At 35.9% G+C, this 23,447-nt stretch overlaps 1 protein-coding gene across 1 annotated transcript in view; it reads left to right on the forward strand.

Annotated features, from left to right (window-relative positions):
* The first annotated feature begins 1,671 nt into the window (after positions 1–1,671).
* The window catches only part of LOC136847841 (uncharacterized), a 71,100-nt gene continuing 49,324 nt past the window's right edge, over positions 1,672–23,447 (forward strand). Inside the window, exons 1-2 of the mRNA XM_067119807.1 lie at positions 1,672–2,048; positions 19,862–19,963. The gene's annotated coding sequence lies outside the window, so the exon portion shown is untranslated. The remainder of the gene's footprint in view (positions 2,049–19,861; positions 19,964–23,447) is intronic.

Consider the following 23,447-nt stretch of genomic DNA (forward strand, 5'->3'; position numbering starts at 1 on the left):
TTGTATGAGTTCATTATATATATATATATATATATATATATATATATATAATCACGGGTTGACTAAAGAAACAGGCCAATTTCTACATTTGTCTTTTCTTTATTCCGACCGACGTTTCGTAATATAAACTTTATCACATCTTCTGGGAATCTGTCAATAAATATGATAAAATTATAAAACAATCTTCAGTTTGTTAAAAATCATAAAGCAGTAAAAAGAATAACACCTACAATTACAAAAATATATTTAAAAGCTAAGACCGCCGACCAACCTTCAGTTCAGAGAAAGGAAGACTGCATGACATGAGAAAAAATAAGATTCAGTTGGATGGAAGAGGTTTGGGTATTCAGTTGGGGAGCTAGCAACTGAATGAGCAACGACTCTAGAATGGGTAGTTCGTGAGGATTTTGCGAACTTTTTTTGTGACTTTATTACCGGCCTAGACCAAGACTCTCCTTCAATGATCTCGCCTAGACCCCGAATTCCTATCTAATTCACTTCACGCTCAATTTGAAAAGTTGATGTTTTGCACCAGTACACAAACAACCTTCAGTGTCAGTCAGGGATAGTGCTTTATTTTGTTTTTCTTTATAGAATGAGGAATGGCCCCAAAGGCATTCTCAGTATCTAAAGAGAGTGCGCATACCAGGGATCTCTACTTTCATGCAGTCGCTGATATCATGTTTAAGGGCAGCAACTATTGTTGTCCCTCTGTTGGTCTGAGACCCAAAATGAAGGTTACTGAATTCATGTCAACTACACGTATTAAAAATAATTTTAGCAGCTTGGAGAATGGGGCTGATACTGCAATAGGCCTATACCTGTTTTTGGGGCGGGGTCCGGATGGATTATTGTTAGGTTTTTGAGTAATGGAAAAAGAGGGCCTCTGGCACAACTCCAAATCAAATACATATCATGAGAACATTGTATAGCAATTAATAACCCGTCTTTACAGTAAATATCCGGTGTTCACCAGTGATGAACGACCCTAGCTGTGAGCTTTACTCTTCCATATCATCTTCAGATTTTGCCAGCACCAAAGAAGTCCATTAAGAACTTACGTTCTGGTGTGTTAATTTTTCTTAGTTCGGGTGCTAATTTTTCTTGTGGAGTGGACAAGCTGTACTCGGGGCATTTTGGCCATCAACATAAGTTAGATATCACAGGATTTCAAAATGGAACAATAATGTGAAGGGACTCAAAAGTTAGATTTGGTAGGAAATATTTTCTCTGATGAAAACCAACGACCCCTTAAGAATATTTCAACCGCCGCATAATACGCCACATGTTCGGAAAGTATAGCTTTCCCAAAGAAGTTATAGCTATAACTTCTTTAACTGACGGACCTACAGTAAAGAGGCGAGAGTACTGTAACGATAGAAAAGCCCCCAAAAGTAAACAGAAAAAGGAAATGGTGTGGAACAGGTATAACTACAGTACCATTCATTTTGTATGCGGCAACGAACACAAATTATCAGATAAAAGCCATAACAGGCTTAACGATGACTGGACGCATGGGAAACACTCGTAAGTAATAAGAAAAAAAAAGCGTAAGAGTAATATTTCGGCGTAAGTTTATTGGCACGTGGCAACCGTAACAGGTAAGACATGTGGTACTAAGAAAACGGAACGTATCCAGCTAACCCACTAGTCTGACACCGATACGAAGTCAGTATGGCGATTGCCTTCGTTGGCAGTGTGCGTTAGACCGCGCGGATTTTGTGTGTAACATGTGATACTTCTCTCACCTGACGTCGGTTTGAGCCGTTGAATTGTTTTAGCATTGATTTGTGGAAATGTTTTTATGAAACTAGGTTGTCTGGCAGTGTAAAGCCAACATGAAGTGGATGCTTTCTGTTAAATAGAAGAAATATAACTAAACTAAGGTGGATTAAGCACATTGAACTTAAGCGGCTCAAGTGTATAATATAACCAAACTAAAGCTGGTTAAGCTTATTAAACGTAAATGGGTATAGTGTTATAAATACTGCGGTGGTTAATTAATTTTCAAAGCTCTGGATATATACAATTGAACTGGATAATACAAGGTAAGTTAATGAGTCAGTTAATATTACAAATTTTTTTCATTGTTTCATAAATATTAAAAGCTTACATCCCATGACCCTGAGAGAGAGAGAGAGAGAGAGAGAGAGAGAGAGAGAGAGAGAGAGAGAATTGAACCCGATGTCCTACGAGGCCTTAAATCATGCCATCTCATTATCATAGTCAAGGTCATTCATTACTAATATGTCTTAGTTCAGATTTAGATCATCATTTAGTTTATCTCATGTCTTATTGTGTTCTTATTAAATGAGGTGAGAAAGACGATGCTCGGTTTGAGTTTTGAAGGTGTAAAGAATGAAGCGGTCAAAGTCACATTTCATTTTTATGTAAAATTTCGCTCCTTCAGGCTTAAGAAATTTGTACAGAGTTCATGCGTTGAGGAACGACAAAGAAAGGGTATTATTGCATTATGGTCTTTATAAATAACAAAATAAGAATTGTATAATTTAATGACATGCTTACCTCATTAAAAATGGGGTCATTGTAAGTCAACATTCGAGAGTTTAGGTCTATGCTTCTTGTAGTTTCTTTAGGGATTCGAACATTTTGGATGATTATTTGCAAGGAAAAACCCTCACATTTTGAATAACACCATAGGGATAACAGCCCCCCATCGTATGTACCAATAATGCATTGATCGCCAATCGAAATCTCGATTTCTCTGGTGATGGCAACACAAAAAACGAGTGAAATAACAGATTCCCTGATTTTACTATTATTGCAGCAGGCAAACCGCACAACAAAGATTCGGCTTTTTAGTAGTGCTTAGCCTATAGCCGGACCTGCATAACGTATTCAAATAGCAAATTGTTCAGGTACGGCATTACCTGGTGGAAGGTTCCACCCACTAGACACCCCATCCATGGTATTTGGAATAGTTGTTTTTGGTATACTTCAGGGCTCTGGTGGACGTACAAACTAGGTAACGCGGGGAGGTGTTTGGGGAGCGGGGAGGTTCTATCTCACTATAATTAGGACAGCGAGTGAGAAACATGCCGATAACCAGTTTGTGCACAAAATAACACTCGGGATATTGACTTGTCTCTACTCCAGCAAGGAAAAAATTCCTAGAAATATTTTAAATAAAGACCTGCAGTGCAAAATAACTTAAGTTTCAAACTAGCTGTAAATGTAAGTCTGCTAAGTATAGAGTGATCGATGAGTGCATTCCGAGTGAAAGTGAATGTGTTTCAGGCGGGAAGTTGCTGAAAAACACAAGTTTCAGGAACTTCAACCCGATGTGCATGGTGTGAGTAAAAGCATGCTACATTATCAGAAATACAGGTAATAATAAGTCTCTTAAACTCATGAATATGTCACTTGTTTGCTAAACATCTGTTCTTGAAAATCTGAATTACTGTTGATTCAGGATAGATTTGCTTTAAAGTACTCAATTTAGCTACAATAATTGGAGCACGTTACTTATATATATATATATATATATATATATATATATATATATATATATATATATATATATATATATATATATATATATAATATATATATATATATATATATATATATATATATATATATATATGTGTGTGTGTGTGTGTGTGTGTGTGTGTATAATTGAGGTCATATTCTTGCAAATGTTATCATTTTACAATGTGAAAGGTTCCCTGTAATAGTAAATTATGAAACAGGTATAAAGTCATATCTTTTTTCAAAAGTAGATGGATGTGATGCAAGATAGGTCTAGCTGATGGACAAATTGGAATATGTTTTAAGTTTGCAATACATAAGTAAAGTAAATGGCTGTCAGCTAGAGGTCTTAGGACATCACGTTTGCCAATCTTATGGAGAAACGCTTTGGAACGTGACTTAAAACTATCAGACAGAAAGTAAAAAAAGTATAATTTATATGATTATTTTTCATCGTAATAGCAATCAAAGTCACTGACTAGGCTAGTTATGAAAATTTTTATAGTGTAAAAGGAATTAAATAAATAGATAAGAACCGTTTTTGCTTCTAAAGTAAATGCTGACGCTTTTAAATTTAGGTTACATTTTTTTCATAACTTGATTTTCCCGAGTTTTCCCGCCCGTCACTTATAACAGTGACGTTCGTTACAGTTGGAAAAATGATCACATTTCCAAACGTGCAGATTGGTTCAGCTGAATATGAAGTAGTTTTACAGAAATCATGGTGTTAGTAACTTTCCTCATCGAATAGGGGAAAAATCGTAGAAAACACATATGACTGTCTTCTCCCCGTTGGTCCTGGAAACAGGCAGGCAGACAGAAGAAAAATTGTGTTCATGTCATACATATATACAAGCATATAACATAACTACGTATGCTGAAATATATACATATATAATATATATATATATATATATATGCAGTATATATATATATATATATATATATATATATATACAGTATATATATATATATATATATATATATATATATATATATATATATATATATATATATATATATATATATAAACCTACATGTCCAGTATATAATGTGTGTAGGTATATATTGACTGCAAGTTAAACAATGAGAGTTGACCTATCTGTTGTGTACAATACACCTCATCATGCTTTAGGCATATAAAATTTTCGTCAGAAAACACCGTAATGACGTAAGTTATAATAAAACAAGCACAAGTTTTACGTACCTGGCCGGTTAAGAAGTTCTTAAGAGGCCAAGGAGAATTTCCAGCAGGCCCATTAAGTTTTCCAGAGGACTGAAGTGGCTTAGTAAGTTGGACAGCTGCAGAGTCATCTAAGGATGGATAAGAGAGAAATAATGAGCCTCAGAGAGTGGCTCCTTCAGGGGGAAATATAGTACATATTAAACTGCAAGACGTTGAGACTCAGTCTTTGGATACAAAGATAAGAAATTTTGCCAGCAATTTCAAGTAACTTTTTTTTTATAGCAGCAGCAAGACTCTAAAGTTTATACGTATACTGTACTGTTGATGGTAGTATGGTAATAACAATGGACAGTTTATGGCAAACATTAGTCCCAGTGAAGGTTATAAGATGAAGTGTGGTTGTACTGAGGTATTGTAAAAATAGATGTAGCTTTGAATAGGGGTTCTTGAGAGTAAAGTAGTGGAAGGAAATTATGACTGTGATTATCCTCCAGCAAAGGAACTGGTACCCAAGTCTTTGCCAAGACGGGTGCCGTGCACAGGACAATAAATAACAGGGCGGCATGTATGTCAGTGAACGTGGACGAAGAAGGAAGAGAACCCTGTCAAGCTTGGCGGATTTTGAGAGGTGTGGCAATAAGTAAGAAGTAGAAGTGGAGCATGACCAACCATTCATCCGTTTTGTTGGTGAAGGGGATGCTCTCTCTCTCTCTCTCTACAGTAGTTTTGATTTTATCAAAGATATCGTTTGCTCTATTAGGGTTGGTACTTAATCATGGTATGCAGTATTTTCATTTAATGAGCGAACGATAAATTGCTATCTTCTGACAAATTTTTCATGTTATTACAGGTACTGGAAAAAATGAAGTGGCCTTTTATTTTCTGAGAGGTTTTGATTTGAAAAACGACAGCCACGATTTGTAGGATTTATACTGTTCTACTTTTCTTTAGAAGAAAAATAACACAATCATTGAGAGGGAAGCGTAATAACGACTTTGGTTATCGAAACAGTTTACATGAATGTGCGATTCTCTTACAGTTTAAGCAGTTCCCCGATTGTACGTCAACTTTTGTCATGAGTTTGAAGCATGCCAGGAATTCCGTTGGCAAATAGTTTCGATGTTTGCACTGGTGCAATCACAATTTGCTCTTAGGCGAGTTTTATTTACCGGGGTCAGTAGAGACTTGCGGGAGTTTCGTCCGCTAGAAAGTTTCGGATAGTATCTTTATTGCTGTGGATGAAGGAGTGCTTTCAAAGATGAGTAACTTTCTTTGGGAATTATTTAGACGCACAGAGGAGCATATAGTTGGTCATGGAAATTGCTCAGCATAATTTGGTTTACCAAATCTGTTTTCACCTTATCCTTGGTTGTAGATTTTGTTTGTTCTTCCAGTAGGTCATTTTCCTCACTATGTCCAAGCCAGTTGTGTATGATTAAGTAAATGGACGAAGTTGTGTTGTTAAAGAGTATGAAAAAGAAAAAGATAGTCCTCAGCCTCTCTGAATCCGCCATGTCCAACAAGCTTTCCCTTTAGATATCAATGACCATGATAGTTGTAACGCCAGATAATTCCCAGTTCGTCAGTCAGTTTTTAATGTTTTGATTATATTTAATGCCTTGTTCAATCGTCGCATGCACTAACACACACACACACACACACACACACACACAATTTTCAAGAACTTTATTGGGTTTTGTTCTTGGAAACAGGCTTTACACAAGATACTTCTGAACCTCTAAGGTGAATAATGATTTTTCATTTGAGTATATCAACCATTCACTTTCCAGCAGATGTAATGATAAGGTCCTTAAAAGAACGTAATCAAGCTCCTAGGCCAGTGGGTGGATGCTAAAATATTTCAGTGAGAAGCAAGGTTAGAGTAAATGATTGACTGATTGGTTGATAGGGTTTTTAGAATCTGTTTTGAATAGAAACGCTCCTGATTAGATCGAATCACTTTTTAATAATATATATATATATATATATATATATATATATATATATATATATATATGTGTGTGTGTGTGTGTGTGTGTGTTTGTGTTTGTGTGTGTTTGGTCGTAATCATTTCAAGTAAAACTTGCCTTTATGTTACTAACTCACAGTCATTAATGACCAACGTTTCGATATCGTAACGATTACAATAGTAAAAGAAGCCACTGCCGTATGTTTTGAAGGTTACTGAGATAGAGGTTATTGCCTTGTCTGGATTTAATCTTTTAAGAGACAAATAGAAGCAGTAACATTTTGGCAAAATGTATCTCTGTGGTTCTGAATGAAATGCAACTTTCCTCGATAGTTTTCTGAGAGATTTGGCGTGTTTTGTCATCCGTGCTCATTCTGACGTATATCACCCAGTTTTTTATGTTTTTATTGTTTTATTTAAATATTTATCATATATTTTTTGACAAATGCTGGGTAGGATTTTATAGGCGTTAACTCAGACTGTGATGTGAAATATAACTCTGTACATTCTGTTTTCCTATATTTAGAAATATCTGTAAATTATGAATACGAAGACTAGTTCTGTTTCCAAGAATATGGGCATATTACAGTGCAAACTCCCTACCGCTAGTCTCTCTTTCTGTATTTCCTTTTATCTCCTTTTACTTCTTTCAAATGAACACCGTATTCTTTGGAAGCCTGAATTTCAAGCCAGTGGCCCCTGTGGGCTTGTTCCATATGAATAGGTTTCGTCTTCTGGATAATGATAATGATAATAATAATAACATTCTATATATATATATATATATATATATATATATATATATATAAATCTTTTATGTATAGAAAGCATGATTTTGTAACAAAACAAAACTACGTATTAGGCTAACGCTTATTGTACAGATTTTCTTACGACTGAATTAATGTAACCTATCGTACACTCATTAGCATATGTGTTGTTTTGCACACACTTCTTTCATAAAAGCAGTCGTAATATATTCATATATGAGGGAGTACTTGGTGGGTATACCAATATCCACTTATGTAGTCACTCACCAATACCAAAGCTGTATTGTTATGCACCGCTGTGTCATGTTTGCTATTAACCTATTTCTTTGTTGTTTACATTTTCTTTATGATATCACAATTACTGATTTCTATCTTTGGTCATTAGTGCATGAAAATGAACAAGTTTTAACCTCATTTATGGAATGAACAGTATTACTGAGTTATAGGCCTAATAGTATGGAAGGCTATGGATAGCCAAAAATATTAGCTTCCATAATCCATTGGTCGACTTAATAATGAAGTTACACCTTGCCATAAAATGCAATAATTCCACACTTAGTATACGAGTATTGTATATATTTTGAGGAACGTGTCATTATTCAGAATGTGCAAACGTTTGTATGAAGCAGCCGTTTCATTGCTAGTCTTCAACTTACACTCCATATAGCATTTGATCTTTACTACTGCTTCGCGTTTGCAATTTGTTGCAATTGCTTCGATAGGTTTATTTTTTATCGATAATTAATTCAATTACTTCAGTCTTCAATCAGTTTTAGTCTCCGTATACCCAGCCATGTATATTTCCTCTGTTATACCCAGGTAACCTGTGTATTGCCTTCTAAACATTTGCTATTTACTCCATGCTATTTTTCATGATCCATGAGAGCTGCGATACTCCATGAGATAGGTTACACTCCCTTTAACCACATTTTTGGCCCAGCGTTGTCATGTTCAATTTGCACTTTAAAAGCTCTAGGAAGTCATAACTCTGAAACTACCGTAATGCATCGACTGCAACCCTTGTCCAATCAGTGAACTTAATCAAGGAAATGCCATATACAAATAGCAACTAAGCAGGCAAGCAACTCACTCTGACATCATATTTACACACTGAGACTACGAGGGAATCCAGGCACCACAAAACAGGTGTGTTGTTACACGACCCTTAGCCCCCGCTCCCACCCCAAGGAGGTAGGAAAACCCTCCCCGACCGCCCGCCCTGCCGTCCTGTCCCAGTGACACCAGCCCTGTATGACTAGTTAGGCTAATGTTACAATGCCCAATTAAACATGGACTCCGTGGTGCAATGAATGTGTTTTTACAGTAGTTTTCTTGTGGGTTATAATGTTGCCACACTACAAGTGTTGCAAGACATTTTTTCATTGCATTTTCTCCTCGCAGATAAGAGTAGAAGGGGATCGAATAACCTAGACCTGCTTAGTGACAGAAAGAATATCCATTGAAAGCACAGCAAATGACAAAATTTGACAAAAAAAAAAAAAAAAAAGCCAGTGAAATATTGTCCCTTGTAGCCATTGCCAGCACTTGTCTTGCCTTCCGAATTAAATGAAAAAACAAAACATACTTTCTATGTGACCTGTTTCAACCTCCGTTACAAAAACGTATCTCTAACGACGTATATTTGAGCTCTGTGGTTTGAGTTACCCTTTCTGTCTTGAACCATATAAGCTCAGGTTTCCTCTCTCTCTCTCTCTCTCTCTCTCTCTCTCTCTCTCTCTCTCTCTCTCTCTCAAAATTTTCACCTCTAAATGTAACCTTGTTTAATGAATACACCGTTGCAAGCTCGTGTTCAACTGATTTGTATTCTGCCAGTTTATATTTCAAGGACTGTGAAATATACAATGACCAATAGCCATGTGTGTTTGTATCGGTGGAACCAAGATCTACATACTACGATAGCGATTTTGGCCGGAAACAGTACCGACGGTAGTGATAACGTTACAATTTTTTAAAAGTACCGTCAGCAGCAAACGGTACTTTTTTTTACCCTGACTGATTGGAACGCCCTCCTTTCGGATGGGCGAGCGGAACTTCAGAAGGAATAGGAATGACTCTTCCTCTTTTGCGAGTCCTTCTTCTTCCTCCTACCGCTACTTAGCCACCTCCCCCCTTCCCCAGCCATATCGTATGAAGATGAATTTAAGAAACAATTTTGCACAGCCTGTAAGGGCAATTGCTGAACAAACTGGATAAAAGAAAAATTTATAGGTAAGCTGGAATATTAAAAAATGGAACAATACCAGTCTTAATGGCCATAAAAAATTACGTGAGTTTGTAAACATACACATATTTTATAAGGAATATGAACTGGAAAGCGTCCATTAAGAAACAAGTTACAACTTTCAATTTTTTTTTATCCTGATAAACCAGTTTTCATAACGAACGTAACAAATGTGAGATATGAAATCATAATTATGGTATCCTTAGAAATTTAGATTATTGTAAGCAGGGAGATTTATATCACCAGTTTTATCTAATTATCCTTGATACCTTTTATTTTCCATCCTGTTAAATCAGTTTTCATAAAAAACGTAACAAATATGAGATATGAATACGTAATTAGAGTATCCTTAGAAATTTAGATTATTGTAAGCAGAGAGAGAGACAACTGCTTTTATCGTCGTATCCCATATTTTATTGAAGAAATATATGCAACAAGATCTATTGGTTAGGAAGAAAGGCTGATATTCAATCAGGGTACGTTGCAATAGGGAAGCTTCTCAAATGGCGTCCATTAATTGTCTGCAGTGATGCATAGCACTCGTTATTCTATACGAGTTTGTATTCAACGCTTGAACGCTCGTATAACAGCTTCCGCACAAGCATAAAAGTAGGATTACAGCAGGATCACTTTACTGCTTCAGACTATACTTTTATCGTTTGTATTGTACTTGTGGGAAAGAATAACATCTGTGGTCAATTGCTGGTATATATATGTAAGTGTTTTTAAGTTTGCTGATATTCCAGAGGGTTTAATTTTCAGACGTTTCCCTTAATTCATAGTATATATATATATATATATATATATATATATATATATATATATATATATATTTATATATAAATATATATATATATATATATATATATATATATATTTATATATATATATAAATATATTTATATATATAAATAAAGGTGGAGTGAATGCGATACTAAGTGATATTTATGGTTTATATATATATATATATATATATATATATATATATATATATATATATATATATATATATATTTATATATATAAAGCCATAAATATCACTTAGCATCGCATTCTCTCTACCTTGGGAATAACTTACTCTCAAGGTTATTTATAATTAATAAGTGTATCTAGCCCGACCAGGAAGATGCACTTTTCAATTATGATTCCCCTTGAGCGTAAGTTAATCCCAAGATAGCTTGGATTCGGTATCAAGTAAGCGATCTCTGTTATTTCATATTTGAGTATAAAAAAAGTCATATTTGTAAAAATTATATATGTATATATATATAATATAATATATATATATATTATATATATTATATATAATATATATATACAGTATATATATATGTATGTATGTATATGCACCAAATATATATTAGTTAAATATTAGCAGTCAACTAACGTTCAAGACGCATATATTCTCTCTCTCTCTCTCTCTCTCTCTCTCTCTCTCTCTCTCTCTCTCTCTCTCTCTCTCTCTCTCTCTCTCTCAGAATCATTACGGTAGCCTCAGGCATGCACTATAAGAATGACGAGATTATAATTGGACAAAAAAGTACTTTTTATAAAGGAAAGGTTTTACTCAATGAAAGATTGAATACTTGGTAGATGAAAATCTTTTTATTGTCTCTCCATCAAATATAACATTCTTAGAAAGATATACCTTTTAATACTAACAGCTGGCGTTTGATGAAATTGTTTTAAAGCCATCTTCAAATGTCACTGACCAATACTTTTCCCAAAAAGTTGAAATTTCTCACCAAAATGTACCAGTCATCGCTACCGCTGAGGAAACGGCTCAAAAGGTATCGATCGGTACCTCTGGGCGGAACTAACCTAAATAAGTACTTTCGGCACGGGTAGCGGTACTAGGTAAGCACCGCCGATAGTATTACAGATACCGCAGTAATCTACCGTAGTTACGGTAGTTACACGGATCAGAATACCGCTAATGATTTCTGGTGTGTGGAACTAAACGACGTTTGAATGACAGGAATTTTTTTTATAGAGGGTTTCAGAAGTCAACCTCTGTCATTTTGTTAGTTTGCTGTTTTTGAGGCACTGAAGAACTGTAATAGATGCTTGACGATTGCTTTAAGTGACACGGATACTGTTAATGCCACTGTAATGCGTTTGAAGATGTAAAGGTCATTAATCTCGCTATACTGTATTTTGAAGATGTAAAGGCCATAATTTCCACTACTGCACTGGAAGATGTAAAGGTAATTAATCTCACTATATATACTGCATTTGAAGATGTAAAGACCATAAATGCCACTGTGCTGCATTGGAAGATGTAAAGGTCATTAATCCCACTACACTGCATTTGAAGATGTAAAGACCACAAATGCCACTGTACTGCATTGGAAGATGTAAAGGTCACTATTGTCACTATACTGCTTTTGAAGATGTAAAGACCACAAATGCCACTGTACTGCATTGGAAGATGTAAAGGTCACTAATCTCATTATACTGCATTTGAAGATGTAAAGACTATAAATTCCACTGTACTGCATTGGAAGATGTAAAGGTCATTAATCTCACTATACTGCATTTGAAGACGTAAAGACTATAAATTCCACTGTACTGCATTGGAAGATGTAAAGGTCATTAATCTCACTATACTGCATTTGAAGATGTAAAGACTATAAATTCCACTGTACTGCATTGGAAGATGTAAAGGTCATTAATCCCACTATACTGCATTTGAAGATGTTAGACCGTAAATTCCACTATACTGCTTTGGAAGATGTAAAGGTCACTAATCTCACTATACCGCATTTGAAGATGTAAAGGTCATCAGTCCCACTGTACTCCACTGGAAGATGTAAAGACCGTAAATTCCACTGTACTGCATTGGAAGACGTAAAAGTCATTAATCTCACTATACTGCATTTGAAAATGTAAAGACTATAAATTCCTCTGTACTGCATGGGAAGATGTAAAGGCCATTAATCCCACTATATTGTATTGAAGATGTAAAGACCGTAAATTCCACCGGACTGGATTGGAAGATGTAAAGGTCATTAATCTCACTACACTGCATTTGAAGATGTAAAGACCATAAATTCCACTGTACTGCATTGGAAGATGTAAAGGTCATTAATCTCAATACACTGCATTGGAAGTTGTAAATACCAGTAATTCCACTGTACTGTATGTCAAGTCCAGTAATTATTTTTAAGTCTGACATTTCATGAAACTGTGATCTTTTCCTTTTTTTGAGTTTATTTTCACGTTGAGGCCTCTGTCTTTATGAAATCCTCCACTAACACCTGAAAATAATTTCCTTTGCGTTTTTTAAGTATATTCAAGTGATCTAGTTTAAGATTTAACGGTTATATACATCAATAAGCAGCATGCTTTTATTTCTAAGGACTGAACGATATTTCTATATATATTTTGATTTTCCTACCAAGCGTAGCCTGTTAATTTACTCTGCTTTACGTTTAATTTCTCTCTCTCTCTCTCTCTCTCTCTCTCTCTCTCTCTCTCTCTCTCTCTCTATTCCTTCCCGTTCCCTTTTCCCTTTCTCTTCCGTCTCTCTCTCTCTCTCTCTCTCTCTCTCTCTCTCTCTCTCTCTAATGCCTTTCAGTGACACCTTGCCGTACGCTGCTATAACACAGTCGTATCTCCCCCCAATTGGATTCGGCGCAATTTCCTATTCCTTTGTCATTTAAATGATCTGTCACGACAGTGCGCTTCTACGTTTCCATGCTTGCCTCTGTCACGAAGTCATTCCCTCCCCGCTTCCCCTTCTCCTCCTGTCTATATTATGACTCTCTCCACCATCCCCCCTCCCCTCAGAAAATCTTCTTTGGAAATCTACTTTCTCTCTGCTTGCCATTTTCCCCATTCTGGTCGTAGTGGATTTGCTTCTTGGCCGAGTAAATTCGTCGGTCTGAATTAATGTTCCCGCAGTTTTGTGATGTCATTCGAGTTTTACGATTACTATTTTCGGTGGCTTTTCTTCTTCGTCTTGAGTTTTTTTTCTAGATCTTCTCGAATACTGGTACATCGCGTTTGATAACACTATTATTATTATTATTATTATTATTATTATTATTGGCGAAGAAATCACAATGGTGTAAATGTAAATATATATTAGAAATTTATATATATATATATATATATATATATATATATATATATATATAAGTATATATATATATATATATATATATATATATATATATATATATATATATATATATATATATATATATATAATGAACTTTCCATCTTCCAAAACAGTACAGTGGCATTTATAAGTCTTTACATCTTCAAATGCGGTATAGTGGGATTAATGACCTTTACATCTTCCAGTGCAGTTCAGTGGAATTTTGGTATTTACATCTTCAAATGCAGTATAGTGTGATTAATGACTAATGACTATATATATATATATATATATATATATATATATATATATATATATATATATATATATATATTTATGTAATGACATTTACACCATTGTGATTTCTTCACCATTTTAGCGACTTGTGCTATATTATTATTATTATTATTATTATTGTGTATTATTGTGTGTGTATGTGTTGTGTGTGTGTGTGTATTATGACCCTATTTATATGGAAAAGCCCATTGACAGGGCCATTGACCTGAAATTCAAGCCTCCAAAAGAATATAGTGTTCATTTGAAAGAAGAACAGAACGTAACAGGAAATACAGAAAGAAGAGAATAGTGAGTAGAAAGAAAATGTAAATAAATCGATAAAAATGTAAGTACATGATAAAATACAAGAAGATTTGCTTCAGGGTATTTCTCGACGCTTATTATTTCAATTGAGTGTCGTGATGATTCAGACAAAATTCGAGTCGAGAAATTACTTTGATTGTTCAGCTTTTCTTAATTTGTCATATCTCCGGCTATTTTTTTTTATATTCTATTATCCGGGCTTACGTTATTATTTCTTTTGCTTTTTTGACATTTTTTTATTTTCTGTTTTCCGGACTTGCGTTATTATTTCTTTTGCTTTTTTGACATTTTTTATTTTCTGTTTTCCAGGCTTAACGTTATTGTTTCTTTTGTTTCTTTAAAATTTTTTTTTTCCGGTCTTACGTTATTAAATCCTCTTGCTTCTCATCATATTTTTTATTTTCTGTTTTCCGGGCTTACGTTATTTTTTATTTTGATTCTCATAACATGGCGCCGTTATTAGGTGTTCTCTATTTGTAATTACCTCTAACAAAGAAGTTATTTTTAGGTTTGCTCTGCTCGTGTATTAGCAGGGCTACGCAAAAAATTATACGTCAGTTTTTACGAAATTCTTACCGGAATGGAGCGGGAGGGTTTTTTTGGGGCGCTTGAATTGCTCAGACTTGGCGATGCCTTTCATTTTTTGCTAACTCATATTCTCTGAATAATGAGTCTTTTAGTTTTCTGAAAAGAAAACTATTGTGCCGGCTTTGTCTGTCTGTCCACACTTTTTCTGTCCGCCCTCAGATCTTAAAAACTGCTGGGGCTTGAGGGCTGCAAATTGGTATGTTGATCATCCACCCTTCAATCATCAAACAAACCAAATTACAGCCCTCTAGCCTCATTAGTTTCTATTTTATTTAAAGTTAAATTTAGCCATAATCGTGCTTCTGGCAACGATATAGGCTAGGGCACTTCCGGGAATGGTTAAAGTTTCATGGGCCGCAGCTCGTACGGCATTATACCGAGACCACCGATTGGATAGATCTATTCTCGGTGGCCTTGATTATACGCTGTAGCGGCTGTACAGAAAACTTGATTGCGCCGAAGAAACTTCGGCGCATTTTTTACTTGTTTTTCTGTTGGATGCAGCTGGATTTTTAAAACTTTTTCGTCCTTGTTTTATTTACCTAATTGTTAACTTGCTCTTCTGCTATATATATTGTGTTGTTATTTTTTTTTATTCTCCGAGTGCTTCTTATATATAATATATATATATATATATATATATATATATATATATATATATATATATATATATATATATAATATATGTATACATATATATACATTAATCACAATATTCGTTTATTATTCAATTCACTATACATAGGAATAACACACACCCAAGGGGAATTATAAGTGATGAATGCTTCGTCACCAGTGGGATTCGAACTACTGCATGGTTTAGAAACAACAAAAATACAGTGACTTTGGCCGCTGAGCCATCTTGATCGCTCAGTGCATTTTTGTTGTCACTAAAACCGGGCAGTGGTCCGAAGCTCTCCGGTGACGAAGCATTTATCAGTTACGAAAACTTATGCAAATACTTTCAGTTTCCTTCGACAGGTTCTGTAGTTTTAGTTTTCTGTAAAAGAAAACTATTGTGCCGGCTTTGTCTGCCCGTCCGCACTTTTTCTGTCCGCCTTCAGATCTTAAAAACTACTGAGGCTAGAAGGCTGCAAATTGGTATGTTGATCATTCACCCTCCAATCATCAAACATACCAAATTGTAGCCCTGTAGCCTTAGTGGTTTATAATATAAGACAGGCCACAACCGTGGCGTGATTAAAGTTTCGTGGGCCGCGACTCATGCAGCATTATACCTAGACCACCAAAAGATAGATCTATTTTCGGTGGCCTTGATTAGCCTATACACTGTACAGAAAACTCGATTGCGCCGAAGAAACTTAGGCGCATGTTTTACTTGTTTCTTCAATATCCCCAGTCAGCAATGTGTCTTGTACGAACACCAACCATTCCACACTTATTTCAAGGCCTATTGCCTTGTTCCACAATACTGAACTCACATCCAAAGTCTTCTCTCTCTTACTTCCTGCAGAATTCCTCTATAAAGATGTTAAGTGACTATGGTGACATTTACCAACATGCCCACTCTCACGCCAAACCAGTCACTCTCACATGTACATATTTTGATATACATCTTACTTTTGTCGTAAAAATTGTTAATTGCCTTCGAGAAATTACGTTCTACATCCTGCACTGTAAACACCCTTCATGTTACATCTCTATTGTATCTACCATGAGGTTTTTATAGGTCCATTAATGCTACATGCAGCTTTACTCCTGACTTTCAAACTTCCCACATTAGATTTAACACGCCCTCTTTATACTCATAGGCCACCTCCTCCAAAAAAGGAAAAAGAACCTCATTATAATTATATATAATTATATTATATATAAATTAGAATTGACGACCGTTGCTAATATACACGACATAGAAGTATACAATAAACCCAGCGTTGATGACAGACGTGAAAATCATAAACGATTAAAGAGAAAACCTTTCTCTCGGCACCTGTTCTCGTGAAGAAAACAAGAACAGTGACAAAGTGAAAACATCCAATATCAACTCTCCCCTTCAGAACGAAGAAGCATTGTCCACACACACACACACACACACACACACACACACACACACACACACACACACACACACACACACAGAGGTATCTGAGTCACAGTAACCCAAAGTCATCTCGGGCGGACTTGTTGCTTCCGCCCACACTGGCTCTGTGTCCGTGTGGTGAGAAACGTCTCTGAATGTAGTCACACACGGGTGGAGAAAGAGAGAGAGAGAAAATTACAAATTTGTTTTGGTGTTTTGTCTGATGCTGCTGATTTGTCTTTCCTGGCTGTAAACCGAAACGTAGAGACGATATATACGTTTACCTAATTTTTATGTATCTGAAGGGAAGTAGGCCTATATATATAAGTTTGCATTTACAGTTTGTTTATTAATGTAATAAGGTAGGAAGCTTTTCGTATCTCGGATAGGTTAGTACGGTTTTCCCTGGCTACAGATTTTGACGTAGAGACATTTCCAGTAGAATCTAACCTGATTTTTTGTATCTGAAGGGAAGTATCTATAAGGCTGCCTTTACAATTTTTTCAAATAATGAACCCTGAACAGTTAATGTTACAAGGTAGGAAACTTTTCGTATCCTGAACAGCTTGGTATTGTCTTAACTGGTTACAAATCGTGACATAGAGACGATATTTCTAGTTTATTTTTACCTCTTGTTTGTAACTGAAGGGAAGTAGGCCTACATATGTCTGCAGTTCAGTGAACTTGGAACAGGAAGCTTTACGTATCTCGAACAGTTAACTTGGAACTGTTTATGTAACAAGGTAAGGTTATCGTATACCGAATAGGCCTAGTTCGGTATGGTCTTGACTGGTTACAAATCGTACCTTAGAGACGATATTTCTAAGTTTGGTTTTATCTGATATTCTTTTAACTGAAAGGAAGCAGACATTATACATATATACATATATATATATATATATATATATATATATATATATATATGTATATATATATATATATATATGCATGCATATATATACAGTATATATATGTGTAAGTATATATATACATATACACACCTATATATACAGGATATATATATATATATATATATATATATATATATATATATATATATATATATATATATTACTCTACTAGATGGTATCTAGTAGAGTATTTATTCAGAAAAAAAGTTACAAGCTTTCTTGGACAAAACAGTCACATTATCAAGACTGTACGGATACTTGATAATGTGGACTGTTTGTCAAGAAAAAGCTGTAATTTTCTGAATAAATACTCCATTAGATACCATCCGGTTTGAATGAGGTCCTTTTAGTAATTCCTCTAATGCACAGAACAATTTGTATGTGATAAAGTCAATATATATATATATATATATATATATATATATATATATATATATATATATATATATATATACTATACTGTGTATAAAATGGCTGCATTTACCGTTTGTTTAAACAATTAACTCCGAGCATTTAATGTTACAAGGTAGGAAACTTTTCATATCCCGAAGAGTTCGGTATTGTCTTGACCGGTTACAAATCGTGACATAGAGACGATATTTCTAAGTTAGCATTCTTTTAACTGAAAGGAAGTAGACATATATACTGTACATGTCTGCATTTACCGTTTGTTTAAACAGTTAACTCTGGACATTTAGTTTTACGCGGTAGGAAACTTTCGTACTGCACAATCTAGGCTTAACATTATGAGTATAAAGAGAGAGAGAGACAGGTAGACAGACAGAGCTAAATATTTAACGAGTTTAGCGGAGCAGTGGTCATGAGCATCTGTTTTTAAGTTTTCTGTAAATCTGTCCGCCCGCACCTCCTCTTCTGTACGCACTTTTTCTGTCCGCCCTCAGATCTTAAAAACTAGTGAGGACAGAGAGGGCTGCAGAACTGGTATGTTGATCATCCACCTCAATCATCAAACATACCAAATTGCTGCCCTCTGGCCTCAATAGTTTTTTATTTGATTAAGGTTAAAGTTAGTCATAATCATTGCTTCTGGCAACGATATATAGATAGGCCACCACCGGGCCTTGGTTAAAGTTTCATGGCACGTGGTTCACAGCATTATATCGAGACCAGAAAAGATAGATATATTTCGGTAGCCTTGATTATATGCTGTAGCAGCTAACCTGAAAACTCGATTGCGCCGAAGAATCTTTGGCACATTTTTACTGTTTTGTTTTCTCCTCTCTCACCACGCCAAGCTGCGACCCATAACAGTTGACTGGCAATAATGGATTTTATTTACTGCATAGACCAACATAGGCTTACTTGGGTTTAAGGAAGCACGCCCATATCATTCGTTTAATTGCCGAGAGAGAGAGAGAGAGAGAGAGAGAGAGAGAGAGAGAGAGAGAGAGAGAGAGAGAGAGGAGAGAGAGAATTCCCAAATGGATGCAGAAATTGAATGTCCGTTGTAATAGGTAACCTGCCTTTCATATAAGGACATAATCTACTTTGCTGGCTTACTGAGGAATATTAGCATGATCTACTGTATATTATCATAACGAAACGAGTAGTTACTGTTTCCTGTTGCTATCATTGTAAAATTATTCAGCAAATTAGTATCCATACATTTATTCGTTGTTTTTATTATTTCGTGCCATAATCCTTGTCAATTTCATTGTAAAGCAAGCCAGTAAATTAGTATCCATACATATTTTATGCTTTGTTTTTATTAATTCGTGCCATTATCTGTCATGTCACGAACACGCAGAATGAAGATTTCAACTTGAACCATCTTTAACATTTGAAAAACGTTACTTGCCTTTTTGCTTTTGCTGACCTGTGCGGTTACGTACTTGGCAGTGTGTCGATTATTTTGGTAACACCTAGGGTGGTGAGGAGCATGGAACTAGAGACTACGTCACAAAAGACGTCCTGAGAACATTCTGTTTGCTCATTGCAGGGCAGTGGCGAGAGAGGCCGGCCCGGCCCTGGATTGTCTGTAGACTGGCATCTTGACTTTAGCGAGGTGGTTGAAGCAGTGGAAGTAATGCATAGGAACAAAGTAAGTATAAATAAACATTGTATTAGATATATATATATATATATATATATATATATATATATATATATATATATATATATATATATATTATACTTTGAAACGGTGTAAGGTACTTTGGGGGTATAGATATTGCCTAAACACTGTGTGAGAAGTGCCAGTGGGCCTGGTGTCATAAGCTAAAGGAGAGGATATATCCTGAAAATGTAAAGCAACCAGTGTCAGTCACCGCTTTCCTTATGGCACAGTGTAAAATTCATCAAATGAGTTGGAAATGTGGTTCCTAGCCCATAATCTCCATTATTTTGTCCAAAATTACAGATAAGGGATCAGAAATTTAGAAAAAGAGCTTTGAATTTTCTTTGTAGTTCTGCAGAATGAATGTATTGTGGTGTTTATTTCTAGAGAGAAGTTTGAAAGTCTTTTTCTTAATGAAACCGAAATGAATGAGCAGCTCTTTTGAAACTTGGACATAATATGATGATTTTGTCTTTTGCGGTAAAGATGTGAAAAGTCGATTGACGAGCGCTTTTGGTAACGATATATCGGGGTAGGCGCAGAGGAATATGAATGCCGGTCTTTTGTAGAGGTAGCAAGAAGTAACCTGTGCGGCTCTTGATATTTTTGATAACCTGGTGTCATCCTCGATAATTAAAGGCGTGGCTCCTTGTTGGGAGAAGACACAAATGTCCAATAGACTTATGAATTTACTTGTTCCGTAAGGCATACTGGATCCCTTAGACCTAGCTATGTTGGCCGTACAGCCAAAACTTTCCACAGCCATCTGTAATATCATACAAATCAAGGAAACATCTTCCACCAGTTCCCTGGAGATAGTGACTGGAATATCATGTGATATATGCTAGACATTTTTTTAACCACTGTACCTTCCAAGTGATCAATAACTTAAAGCATGTCTAGCTCATGTATGAAAAGGGTTGATCAAGGAAGTTGGCGCATGACAGGCTTAAGAGATGTAACTCATTCGTGTCGTTCTTTTTATCTTTTGTACTTTGTTTCTCCTTTTCTTTGGCTCAGTCTGGTAAACTAAACATCACGTGCTTCGCCAAGTTAATGGTAAAGCGTGCACGGGTTATAATTGAAATGGTTCACTTTACAATCATATGACCTGACACTATCTTCCGCTGTGCTTATTCTGTTCCTTCCCATCAGCTTAATTCATCATGTGAACTAATTTTCTTTACGCAGAATCTTGGGCGATTAGTTCCATTCACTCTCTTGTAGCCTAAATTGTATGATAGTTGAAATGGAGGTAAATGGTTTGCCAATTATTTTGGCAGTTTTGAGTGATGTGTTCCTATCTGCAGTTGTGCTCAGTGATAATCATTTTGCAATTCTTTTCTTGTCATGATATCAGGTGAGTCGATCTCAGTTCTCACATAATTTTTCATTCCTTCAGTGATCCAGTCTTTTCTTATTTTAGTTCTACGTCAGTCATTCTGTTTATGCTGTCTCGTTCAAAAAAATATTTCTTTTACGAAACACCGACTGAGAATTTTTTCTGATATAACGAAATTATAATTCATTAATAATTCTTTGGTGGTCCTGAATATTGGCAAAGATTCAAGCTGTTAAAATGAAAATCATATATCAGAAAGGAACGAGAGAGAGAGAGAGAGAGAGAGAGAGAGAGAGAGAGAGACTTATAAATCGTTGGCCCTTCGTATCAGCAGGAGCAAGAATACCATGAAACCTCCCAGTCTCTCTCTCTCCCTCTGGGGCAGAGGGTGTGGGCCGAAGGCTCATTGTTGATACACTGGATGTGGTTGCCAACTAGGCCGGAATACTCCTCCTAGGAGATGGCTGTTGCTGTTCCTACTGACACAGCTGCAGTATGGCTCTGAGCCAAGAGGACTGGATCCAGTCCCGTCTGGGGAGAAGAAGAAGAAGATGATGCCACTTAGGCACTTTCCAACGCATATGCTGCGTTCTCTCGTAGACTTCTATGCCCACGAGCAAATCCAGATTCGACCTACTTTGATTTGTTTCTTTTCATGCTGAAAGTAAGCTCCATTTTTCATTATATTTTAGGCTGATGTAAAGTCTTTATCCATCTTTGATTTTCAGTTTCGCTTGTCTGGAAAAATTTGTTTAGATCTTAAACATTTTAGAGGTATTATTATTATTCAGAAGATAAACACCTGTTGATATGGAACAAGCCAACAGGGGCCATTGACTTGAAATTCAAGCTACCAACGGATGTTGTTCATTTAAAAGATAATAGGAAATACAGAAACAAGATATCAGTTATCAGGAAAAAAAAACGAAGGTTAATTAATAAATAGATAGATAAATAGATGCAAAATGTAAATGAATTATTAGAATGCAAGGCGAATTGTTTTAGGATAGTAATGCATTGCACCTTCGGTTGAACTTTTGAGGTTCTAATGGCTTAACACCCTCGGAGAGACTGTTCCAAGCCAAACAGTGTGAGGGATAGAAGCCCTCTAGAACTGAAGTTCGACGGTGTGGCAAACGTGAAAGCTTAAGACAGCTTGATAATTTCGTCGGCAAATTGATTCAACATCTCCGTTACCATCATCCACATTGCATCTCTGAATTCTATCGAAAGCCTTTTATAGGTTCACGAATGCTAATACAGGTTTTTCCCTTTACCCTCAAGCTTCTTACGTAACAGCTCAGCGCCTCCCAGGTAGATCAGAAACAACGACTATGCGTTGTTTGTCCTTTCACCGTGGTTTCAGCAGGCGTCATAACATCCAACCTACTACCTTAAGCACGTCACCTGTCATATCGATCTTTTCATTACCACCACCACCACGCACATTCATAACCTAAGTTAACATTTTATTTTTTCTGGTTTCGTGCAATAGCAGTACAGACTATGGGACTATAAACACTATGCCCCTTTATTATGTGGCAATTTTCTTACCTTGTAGATCAGGTTTTTTCAGTATTTCCACATCTCGGAATCCCACACGGGTGAAAAAAGATATCTATTTTCTGTTATTCCTCTGTAAGTTTCAATGGCTGGCAGACTTTTCCAAGTTGCCATAACCAGTTCCTGGTGCAACCATTGGTTTTCTTCTGGTTTTCTGTTGTAATTCAAACTATTTTCATCCTCATTTTCTGTGGGATTTTTTTTATGTTGCCCTCCAACCCAGATGCCAGTTCCCCCGAAACAGTCTTCGAGTAGATACTGGAAAACTCAATTTTAATTGTTAAAGAGGGCAATCTGTTAAGAAAAAGAAAACCTGGTGGCTCTGGGATAATGCTAAAACTAACCTCAACTGAATGACTACCCTCCCGCCTCTGCCAACTAATACACCCTAGCTGGGAGGCTGTGCTACCTTCTGATCCCCCATGGTAATATAACCCACTCTACCAAACAAGGCATGAATAAATCCTGTAAGACAGAAAGCCTGCTTGCAGGAATGGTGATTCATTGCCTCCAATAAAGAGGGAAGGTTTTTGGCCTAGTGTTTGTTGATTTGCAAACAAGCAA

Source organism: Macrobrachium rosenbergii, chromosome 17 (genome assembly GCF_040412425.1).
Source record: "Macrobrachium rosenbergii isolate ZJJX-2024 chromosome 17, ASM4041242v1, whole genome shotgun sequence".
NCBI classification, from domain to species: domain Eukaryota; kingdom Metazoa; phylum Arthropoda; class Malacostraca; order Decapoda; family Palaemonidae; genus Macrobrachium; species Macrobrachium rosenbergii.